Below are 11,785 nucleotides of genomic sequence, written 5' to 3' on the forward strand. Positions count from 1 at the left end.
CTGTCTTTTCCCGGGAAACCTTATCTTTCATTGCAAGCTTCAGGAAAATGAGGCAATTTTTTGCCAGAAAAATAAATATGTCATTCCCCTTTGTTTGCTTCATGCACAAGAACACTCAGGGTACTTTGTACCGTATTTTCTGGAAATTTCTCTCGATTTTAATAGTAGTCTACCTTTTGACTCTTCCTACCAAAATACAAGAACTCACACTGCCGACATGAATTCGTATTAGCCAAGTTTTTGTCCACTCACTTAACCTACCTATATCCCTTTGCAGATTTGCATGTCCTTAACACAACATGCCCTCCGCCTATTTTGTATCTTCAGCCAAACTGAACACATTGCACTTCGTCCAAGCCATTAACACGGAGATAAATAATTGCAGTCCTATGGCTGACCATTCCGACACTCCACAAATCATATCTTTCCAACTTGAAAAATATCCATTAATCCCCATTTTGCATTTTATGTTAATTAACAATGGGCAACCCATGCCCGTTTATACCTAACAGCATAAACCCCGACCTTGTGCAATGACTTGAGATATGGTTCCTTACTGAGTACTAGTTAAAAGTTCAAATGCACTTCGTCTGCCACTTTTCTCTATCAGCTGTGCTTGCAATATTACCAAAGAAGCCTTGCAACATTATCAAGAGTGATTTGCCTTTCAACAAACAATGTTTACTGTGTTTGACTGCAATAACCTTTTATAAACGTTCTCTACTACTTCCTTTACAATTGTCTCACTTTTTTTTCAAATGTCAATTAATAAGACATTGGGTCAGATGGAAGTCTTTTGGCACATGAGGTCAATTACATCTTTAATTGAGATCATGTCTAAACCTCAACACCACTTTTTTGCCTTATCACAGTGGCTCTTGAATCCCTAAATGACTAAATCTCTGTCTATCTCAACCTTGAATACACCCAGCCTTATCAGAACTTTGTTGGAAGAATTCGACGGATTTGTTACTCTCTGAATGGGAGAACATTCCCCTCATCTCTGTATTAATTGGTTAACGACTTCCCCTGAGATTACGCACCCGGGTGTAAATCAGAGCACAGCAAACACGTAAAGTCAGTCAACAAATCATTGGCACACCCAATGGCAATTGTGAGTATTTGAAACAATTTCCTTTTTGACCCATGGTTAAACAACCTGCCCTGATTTGCACATTAGGCCATAAGATCATAAGACACAGGAGTGGAAGTAAGGCCATTCGGCCCATCGAGTACACTCCATCATTTAAATCATGCCTGATAGGCATTTTAACTCCACTTCCCTGCACTCTCCCCGTAGTAGATTGGCCAATGCAGATTTTGCTTCAAAATTACTCTCTTGGTTGTGATTTAGATGGTGGGGAAAGGCGCATTAAAAATATAAATTCATCTTTCTTTTTCGATCCATGAGCAGACTATTAATCTCTCTGCTCATGGAACTAGATTCTTGCAATTCACTCTATTTCTCAGTAATCTAGTTCAATTCAACCTCCGCTCCGATCAAATACTGGATGACAAGAAATATAAGGGTTTTGGCATGCACAACAAAAGCCGAATGCTCCTCTTTCCTGTTGAAACCATTCCATGAGAAATGTTAAAGTGTAGCATGCCCCCTGTAGTCGTGGCCGAGTGGTTAAGATGATGGACGAGAAATTAATTTGACTTTCCTGCACAGGTTAGAATCATGTCCTCTACATTTCCAGAACGTCTAATTTATTTTCAAAGGATTTTCTGATCAATGAGTTAACACTCAAACTCGAGAAAACCTGTCTCGCCAACCCAGTAGAGAGTTTGGCCATTTATTGAGAAATAGTAAAGTGTGGCAGGTTCTGCCCAGTTTTATCTGAGTGATTAAGGTGATAGAATAGAAATTCATTGGGGTTTCCCTATGCAGGCTCTAATCCTGCCAACTGTTTCTGGAGCATTGCACGTTTTTCTTTTATTTTACATAACTTTCTGATCAATGAGTTATTGCTCAAACTCGAGAAAATCTGTCTCACCAACCCCCCTGGTCATTTATTGACATTCAGGAAACACGAGTTCTGAACGAGAAACTTACCATACTCAAAATTTGAGGTCTGTTTCTCTTTCCACACGTGCCACTAAATGTGTTGAGTTGCTGCAATATTCTTGTGTTTAATTCATATAAATGGTTTTGCATAAATTATTTTGAATTGCAGCCCTCTGGTAACTGATCCTGGTCAGTGGCTACAGTTTCTCCTGACCATCACCCCGCCTATTCCCGCCACCCCTCATCCACCACTGTGAACAGCACCTGGATATCTGTGGGTAAACCTTTTTGTTCCAAAGAGAACATTTCCGATCTCGGGAATCACTCCACGAAACGGGATTTCCTCATCCCTGGATACGTTGCAAGGCAGAGGATTGTGAAGAGATTTTGGGAAAATATTAACATTTGGATGGAGGGTGAGGGGGTTGAGGGGTGGGGTGGGGCAGTGTTGAGAAAACAAAACAGAAAGCCCAATCTCCAGCTTTTTGAACCTTTTGAAACTCTTGGAAATGGGAATCACAGGAGAATGAAGGGTAAATTTTCCGACTGAGCACAAACAATCCAGACACCTGCCCCTTCTTTTGAAGGCTTGGGCAATCACTCTGATGTTCATGCGACATGAAGTGACTTTAGACATGGAAAAAATTCACATTCCTGCACATCAGGAATTCAAATCCCATCTCGGCTACTGGACAATGAGACAAACAAAAACTGCTGGAGAAATTCAGCAGGGTTGGCAGTACCTGTGGGATAAAACAGAGTCCTCAAACGTTGACTCCGATTCTCTGCCAGATCTGCTGAGCTATTCCTGAAATTCATGTTTTTATTTTAAATTAATGTCTATCCCATCTATTGGGATGAAACAGCCGGATCTATCATGTACTGAATTTAACCCTTTAGAAATCTGAAAAGTGATTGGATTGAAACAAACTGAGCAATGATTCACTCTTCCTCAGCTCCACACACACAGACGCACAGAGAGAGAGAGAGACCTGGAAAGCAGATCAGCGCTGTGACGTTTTTAGCCGTGGCTGATTGGCTAAGATGATGAGCGGGAAATCAGTTGGCTATCCCTGCTCTGTTTGAGTCTTGCTGACTGCAGTTGAGAGCTAAAAGGGATTTGCTCCTTGTATTCTTGTTTGGTAAAGGTATTACAGGAGAGGTGGCCGACGAATATTTCACCCAAATCGGTTATGAGGGGCATAGGTCAACCACTGCCTGTCAGAGAGCAAGAAGCCTGAAAACCTCACACGATTTAAGGTGCATTTTAATTTAGACTGATGTTGCTAACTTGCGTGAGTCAATAAGGCAAGTGCCAGAAAAGGGTTCGAGAACAGTCAGGGGCTCGAGCTCAGCTGCTGCAGACCTGATGGGCTGAGGGGTCTTTTTCTGTGCTGGGGATCTCTTAGGTCAGCTGCAGTAAGCTTAGATTGTGAAGTGATAGAACAAAATGCACCAGAGCCAGGAAGGGATTGAACCAACTCTCCCTGATCTATCTGTCAGACACTTTAGGCATTTAGACAGTGTGATTTGGGGTAACTGGTACTGTGCATATTCCTGGAATCAGTATCTGGGAGAATCAGGAAGGTGTGATCCTGGTGTCTCTTTACCCAGCTGTTTGCAAATCCATCGCTTCTCAATCCCTCGTGCCTTACAATTCCTGGCCCTGCTTTGCAGGTAAAGATTGGATTCACAATCTGCCTGAGTTTGTATCAAGCAACTCATTGACCTCAGAGTTTGGCAGTCAGAGAGAGATGGAGGTGAGATAGGCACACAGGCAGAAAGAGATGAGACATGTCGTGTACAGGATGCTTTCAGTTAGGGATACCTGCCGGAGGCTGTGCTATCAGATTCCAGGAGCTGCAGTGATTGGGTCAGTGAGTATTTGAAATTGAAAGTTGCACATGAGCAGCCTGTGAGGCTATTTCAGCTCAACTGTCCATTTTATATCCCAGCTCACAGAAAAAGTTCTCATTGTCTGGAGAAGTTACTTGTGTTCCAACTAAAGCTGCCTTTTATCACAGAAGCTTGTGCCTGGGGACTTAGAGTGGGCGTGAAGGACATGGAGCATGTATAATCCTGAGGTTTCTGTCACTCTCGGGGATGTGCTCCTGTGTCTCCTGCTGTGGGTGAAAATGAAGATGAGAACCTCAAGGGGGTAATAACACAGATTTACCAAATCAAACTTCGGGCCCATTTGTTGTGTTGTTTGACATCACAGGGATAAATGCATTGACATTTGCCTGCATAAAGACAAAGCACACAAGGCGATGGGCCAAATGCTGGAAGGTGGGACTAGAATGAATGGAGGTTTGATGAGTTGCACTGAAACGAAGGGCCAAGTAGTCTTCTTCCACGTTGTAAAATCTCAGAAATGGAGAATTCCATCTGCAATGAAAATGGTCAGAAAGGAAAACAAAAAAGCAATGTCATGCGTAAAAGCACGAGCTTTTCTGTTATATTCAGTGGTGGCCCAGTGGTTAGGATTTGGCCCTTTCACTGCCTTCGCCTGGGTTTGATTCCCCATTATTAAGTAAGAGTTCTGTACTACTAATCTATCGTGGTGATAACACCTCTCCCTGATTTTTCAGGAGTGAGCAGCTGATCAGTTTTCTCCTTCGTATTATTGATTAGCATAAAACAAAGGACTGTAGCAATCTGACAGAAAACAAAAGACGAATTGATCGCGAAACTCAGCAAGACTAGCAGCATCTGAAGAGAGGACCACTGACCATTCGTAACTGTCTGTAAATTCTGCATTTTGATTGTATAATGCCGGGAGGAATTATTTGCTTTATCTGTCGAATCAAGGTAATTACCAAAACCGTGCTCTCATTAGCTTACAAACGTCAACTTTTGACATTTAAAGAGACTTAATCAGCTCTAATGTTGCTTCCCTTGCCATGAAGTGGTGAAATCCTCTGCCTTTTTATTTCTTTTGTGTCAGGTGGAAGCCTTGTCGAATAGAGAATTGGTCTTTTCTGTGTCTACCTCAAATCAGTCTCCATTTTTCTCTCTTTGTCTCTTTGTATCCATCACACCCTCTTTAACATTCTCCGACAATCCATCTGTCCATACTTTTCATTTCCCATTTCAGCCCTTTGAAAAGTCTGAAATTCAGAGACACTTTGAGAGTGTAGTGTCTGGTACTGGGCTCACATTCCCCAGGTAATGTGTTTGTCAGTTATGACTGAGGTAAGGAGACATTTCTTGTCTGAAAAGATTGTGAATCTTCAGAACTCAAAATGGAATTTCTAATCCACCAGAAAAAAAAACAATGCTACCACAATTATAGGATTATAACAATGTCTTTACTTCTGGTGTAAAAAAGAATGAATGGTGACGGCAGAGAACGAGGGTGATCAGCTCGTGGTATCTGTGCCATTATCACAACATTCCCCAGTAAGGCTGCAGGTTTTTTTTTTTCCCGCCTCGCCTCGTTATTTGTACTGAAGTGGGAATGAAGGGATCAGAATAGAAGAAAAGGAGAAACAGATGTGCTTGTGGAAGAGCAGAAAGGAACTCCACGATGAATCCAGCAGTAAAAGAGGAGACCCTGAAGCAGCTGCGTGATGACAAATGTGTTTTCTTTGCCAGTAAAACTCAAGCCTCACAGAGCGGGGACCATTGAAACGAAGCAGTGGCAGTGATTATTTTTGCTGGTTGTTAACACTGTGAATGTTACCATTGTTGCTCATGTTTGTGTCACCACTGCTATTCTGCGGAATATAAGCATCACATCTAAACTGGAAATTTTTTTGAAAATTGAGAAACCTCCAGTTATGCAACAAGGCTGACGCTCTGCAGAGGAGCTTTTGAAGAGCCTCATGTTCTGCAAATGGTCAGTGCATGAGGTTATTGGGAGAAAGAATGGTGTTTTGAGACTGCCCAGGGACACAACCTCTTTTGTTTACTGCCCTTTGATGTTTTCGGTGATACAGAAGATTGTCAATCGTGGTTGTGCCTTCAGGAGATAGCTTTGAAACTTTGTGAGCTCCACAGTTATCCAGTCAGACCCCAGACATACAGGTTTTGATGTAGTTATTCTTAAATTGTGATCTAATAATTAAACCAGCTATGTCCCTGTGTTTAATTCACAAAAGTTTATGAAGAGATTGGAATCAAACAAAATCATCAATGATTGTCTCTTCCACAGCTCCACACTGAGTGAGACAGGGGCAAGCAGGAGAATTTGACACGACATTGTCCAATCCCCCGCTATCAGCAGAACATGTCCACTGTATCTGGGAGGGAAGATTCTACAACCAGGGCCAATCTTCTCCATCCACCGAGCACAGCCTCAAGAAAAAAACAGGGAGATTACATCCCACTCAGTAAACCCCAGAGCAGCATCGACACAATCTCTGAGTGAGTGGAAATTTCTCTTAACTGCAATTGGGAAAACTCAACTGACACAACTAGTGGAAACCTGTTCCTTACGATTGGTTCATCTCCTGTGAAAGAGGACATTTCACCAGGATTGCAGCAAATTCTTTTTGATCTTCCAAGCTTTTTTAACAAAACTGTGAAAATCCAGTCCCCAAATGTGAAGGTGCAGATTTTGCTGATGCACTGAGCAAACAAAGTTCTGGATGTGTTCAATGAGAATGGGCTGACAGATACACATTTCACACAGTCTGTAACAGAAATGAAGCAGATTCACCATCTCCCAGAGTGATTGACCGTCATATGGGCAGCTAAAGGATGAGGGCGCTGACATTAAAATATGAATTTTGAATGTTAAATGAAAATGGATGATAATGTTCTGAAGGAGTAAGAGCTGAAAAGTGGAAGATCGAAATGATGTTATTTGTGATTGAGAGGAACGAGCTGGAAACATGTGATTTTCGACGTGGATCATCTTCGGCACGTTGAAATGAGCTTGCAGGGAATATGGCACGGTGTGAAATGAGAAGATAAGGAACACTTGGTCAAGCCTGGCTAGCTCATTTGGTAGAGCATGAGACTCTTAATCTCAGTGTCGTGGGTTCGAGCCCCACGCTGGGCGACTTAGCTTCTTACTGTTTTGCTTTCTGAAGTGAAGCACAGCTTTCCAGTATTGTTCGTGAAACCAGCAGCTTTTGCTGTGCTGAAAGCATGAGTTCCCTTCTACTGCTTCGATTAAAATACTGGTTTCCAGTTGTGAATTGAACATTGTTTCCACTTCACTGGAAATCCCAGAGATCAGTTTGTACATGCAGCCACTTATGTAATAAATAACAAGACTTACAAAGGCGCCAATCCAACTCCAATCCTGCACCAATAAGTATATTCAGATACACAAAATGAGAATGGTCACTTCCTGGGCGGGTCCATGACAAATGGAGCTGAAACAGAATTAAGTAACTCTGAGGATAACACAGAAAACGTCACTGAAGTCTACTTGAATGAAATTCAATTGAATGGGAAAATTATCTTAGTTTGTGGCCTCGTGGGTTTAATCATTAAAATTTTCATTATCGGTAAAAGGTAGGAAAAGTTGTGATTTTTTCACGCTGTAACAGCAGTGATCTGGGTGCACCCGGAAATATGGTGCAGTCATGTGTTCTTTATCAAAGTATAAACAAAAATACTTTCTCACAGGCACATGACATTTTTTGCGCAATGGTATCTGGCAAGATGTATTTAGCTTTTTGTTGGTATTTGTTTTGATTGAAGAACGATCAGCATCTGGTGTGAAATTAATATTGTAGCTGGGCATTGCTGAGCAGCTAAGAAAATGGACGAGGAGGATAGCAATCGTCAAACCACTTCCTTGCACCTTCGCTTGCGTTGTGTGCAGTAGCAACATTGGGAAATGTTTCACTGCCGCTGTCTGCTAGTGTGGCCGAACAATTTAAATTGTTGAATTAAAGTTCGAGGCTCTAAGGTAATGTGGGTTCAAATCCCTCCACTGCCAGCTGTTATATCAACTCTATGTAGGATGGGCTGTGTTTAGCTTGTCTCTGCTTTGCCCAATGTAATCTTTGATGTGGTAGAGCGCAAAGAATTCATTGGGTTAGCGTCCATACAGTGTTTCCATAGTGCAGTCGTTAACATGTGCAGAAATTCCCCAGCATGACAATGGGAATAAGCAGGCTGCGCTGCTGCTTCACATTCCAGGCAAGTTGCATTGCTCACCCATTTGCTGCAAGTGAATACAGATCCTTATTTCACTGGTGCTGTGAAACAAAATCCTGCATTGAACCTACTTGAAGTTATATGTTTTCTTGTGAAAATGAAGGTAATTAGGATGTGAAATTTCTGTCACTTCCCTCAAGAAAGGAGCTGATGAGCCACTTTCTTGATACGCTGAAATCGTTGCGGTGCAAGCACACCCGCATTGCTGAGCAGAAGGGAAACTTCATCTAATCGAGACTGTGATTGCTTGCATTCACTTTTCACGGGGCGTTCTTACTCTGTTCCTTTATTTTCTGACTTGAGCAGTTTCTAGTAAGTGTCATTGAACGGAACATCCAGCGCATTTGGAGGAACAGTTTGGAATTGCCCCGATGCTAGCTGTGTGAGTAGTTCGTAACCCAGCCAACTGGAGTTGTTTCACAGAAAGTATTCATGCTTCAGTGTGTGTGGAAATATGTTCGCCTTGTCATTTTTGCATCTGTTGCATGTTAATATCTGTCTGTTCGGGGATTCACTCGAGACATGAGGTGCAAATACTATTTGTGAGGTATCTTCCTGAATCCAAAATCCTCACTGAAAACCTCGGAAGGAGTCATAGAGAATGGTCATTTTTGGCAAATGAACACTTTGCCTGTGGGAGGCTCTCATCCCGCTTCGCCCAACCGATTCATACGCGCATTCAGGTGCCTTCGAAATGTTGTAATTTTTACAAGCATCCACCACTTCATCTGGCAGTTCACTCTATACATCCACTGCATTCGGCGTGAAAAAAAATGTTCCTCAGAACACTTAATTGATTTTCCTCTCATCTTGAACATATGCCCTCTCGTTTTGCTCTCGGTACCACATGTGGAAATTGACATTGACAATTCCCACTATCCATATCCCTCATGATTTAACAAACTTCTGCCAGGTTGTTTATCAGCTCCTGATGCTCCAGGAAAAATTACCCATGTTGGTTCAGCCTCGCCCAACGGTCAAAACCCTGCAACTCTGGCAACATCCTTGTGAACATTTCCTGGGAAATTTTACGTGGTATCAAGTACTTTTAACAATGTCAATAACGCTGGAGAGCATCGATCTATTGAAAACAAATGTTGGACGGTTGCAAATTTCAATCGTGTTTGAAGGACAGTGGGGAGACAATTTGGGTGCAGTGTTTCTGTCGTGTAGTGGTTATCACATTTACCTAACATGCGCGTGGCACCTGGTCCAAAACTAGGCAGAAGCGGTGGCGTTCCATTTATTACAACGAAAGGTTTCTGCATTACTGTGGAGAGTGTTGCCTTGCCCTCGTCATTAGCAATCCCTTCATTCTGGGAAGTTACTTCAAACTGCTGCTGTCATACCACTTTGAGGAAAGCAGAGTAGTTACAATGCATTGTTGTAGAAGGCTTTGTTAAATTTCTCTCCTTCCTGCTCCTGAAAAGGGCTGATTTCTAGAGTGCAGGTGCTCAACCTTTTTATGAGTGCATTTGGCGTGACCTTGATGATTTTCTGTCGTGCAGTCGTGTCGCTTTTGATTTAGGTGCAAGAGCATTCCGGTTCAAATTCAAGGAGAAGCCTGATATGCTGGTGTCACAGTGCACCACTCATTCATGTGTTACCCTCTCTGTCAAATGCAGCTCAAAGTAGTCTCTGAGAGGCGTCATTCTGTTGTCGTCTGCCCTATCTCAAAGTGCGTGAATCAGAACCAGAAGTCCTCAATCTTGTTTTGGAGTCGCGAAACATGGTCGCATTTCTAAGCACCGGGCACATTATTAGAGGCTTATTGAGTCAACAACAGGAACAAATGGATTTACAGACTCGCGCTCTCGTACAGAAACTGAAATTAAAGTGCGCTCTTGAACTGAAGCCTTGTTGGGTTTGAAGCTGAAGAAATGACAAGACAGACTGCTAAATAAGATTGTGTCCATTTTGTTTTCACTTTCGTCGCAAAGGAGCAAGAAAATCTAAACAAGGAGGGATAGGAAAGCGCAGCCAATGCAGATCTGGTGAAACAACTTCTAACTTATTCCGTCAGCAGCAAGAGACGTGAAGGTGACTCAGGCGTGAGAGCTTTTCACTTCTTGAACAAAACACAATCACGTGCTGTTAGCACCTCTTTGACATCTCTGATCGCCTTTTGCGTTCTGTTAATATGCTTACAAAGTGCCTTTTCTGTGTGTCTCTGAGCAAGTACCGTGGAATTTAGTAAAACGTAGTGAGTCACTTTTCTTTGTTTCCCACGTACATTTCCAAACCAGCTGCCTGCCGTCTGACATTTGTTCATGTCCAGGCCCGGAAAGCTCTGCAGGAAAATGGATGGTTTAGAAGAAAGACCAAAAAAGAAGCAGCTCGTACCTGCACCGAGGTTTGAACAGCCTCGCAACGTGATCCGTCATTATTGTATTCTAATGCCAACCTGGATTTATCAGATGGAGGACTTTCTTTCAGCCACTTGGCCTGCTACGCGAGCGTGTTAACTGTAAGTAAACTGCACGGCATCGTCTCGTACATGGCCTGCTCAGCTTGGGGCATTTCCCTGCATTCCAGGGCTTTTCATGCTCTGTGTAAACACGAAACTCATTCTATTTCAAGCAATAAGCGAAATCATTGACCGAAGCAAAAATCCAAATTCCAGAAATCTGATGTAGTCATGTGTTCATTGTCGAAGTAGAGAAGTATAGCCGAACATACTTTCTCACTGGCACATTACATTTTTTGCTGAACCGAATCTCACGAGATGCATTCAGCTTTCCGTTGGTATTTGTTTTGATTGAAGAGCTATCGACTTCTGGTGAGAAATTAATGTTGTAGCCGGGCAAGGCTGAGCAGCTAAGAAAATGGATGAGGAGACAGCATTCCTCCGAGCATTTCCCTGTGCCTTTGCTTTATTTGTGTGCAGTAACAGCATTGGAAAATGTAAGCTGTCACGTGACTGGTAGTGTGGCCGAGCGGTCTAAGGCGCTGGATTAAGGTTCCAGTCTCTGTGGAGGTGTGGGTTCAAATCCCACCACTGCCAGGTGTTGTATCGGGGCTACAGATGATGGACTGCATTTAGCTTGTCTGTGTTTCGCCCAGCAGAATCTTTGATGTGGGAGAGCACACAGAATTCATCAGGTCAGCTTCCACTGTGCAGTGGTTAACACGTGCAGAATTCCCCCAGCATGACAGTGAGGACAAACAGGCTGTGCTGCAAGTGAATGCCGATTGTTATTTCACTGCTCCTGTGAAACAAAATCCTGCACTGGACCAGCACACAGTTATTTTCCATTTCTTGGTGAAAAGGAGAGTAACTGAGATGTGAAATTTCTTCCACTTTATTCCTGAAGTGTGCTGATGAGCCACTTTCTTGATAAACTGAAATCGTTGCGATGCAGGCACACCCACATTGTTCACCAGAACTGAAACCTAATCTAATCGAGACTGTGGTTGCTTGCATTCACTTTTCTTGGGTCATTCTTGCACTATTCCTTGATTTCCTGATTTGAGCAGTTTCCAGTAAGCGTCATTGCACTAAACATCCAGTGCTTTTGGAAGAGCAGTTTGGAATTTCCCTGATGCCAGTTGTGTGAGACGTTCGTGATGCAGGAAACTGGAGGTGTTTCACAGAAAGCTTTCATGCTTCGGTGTATCTGGAAATACGTTTGAATTGTCATTTTTACTTCAGTT

The 11,785-nt window shown here is 42.7% G+C and overlaps 2 non-coding genes across 2 annotated transcripts; both read left to right on the forward strand.

Annotated features, from left to right (window-relative positions):
* Positions 1 to 6,946: 6,946 nt before the first annotated feature.
* On the forward strand, positions 6,947 to 7,019 carry trnak-cuu (transfer RNA lysine (anticodon CUU)). Its single transcript has one exon. It is a non-coding gene; the product is annotated as a tRNA-Lys (tRNA).
* A 4,034-nt stretch (positions 7,020 to 11,053) lies between these two features.
* Positions 11,054 to 11,135, forward strand: trnal-aag (transfer RNA leucine (anticodon AAG)). Its single transcript has one exon. It is a non-coding gene; the product is annotated as a tRNA-Leu (tRNA).
* Positions 11,136 to 11,785: the final 650 nt, after the last annotated feature.

This window comes from Stegostoma tigrinum, unplaced genomic scaffold (assembly GCF_030684315.1).
Source record: "Stegostoma tigrinum isolate sSteTig4 unplaced genomic scaffold, sSteTig4.hap1 scaffold_49, whole genome shotgun sequence".
NCBI classification, from domain to species: domain Eukaryota; kingdom Metazoa; phylum Chordata; class Chondrichthyes; order Orectolobiformes; family Stegostomatidae; genus Stegostoma; species Stegostoma tigrinum.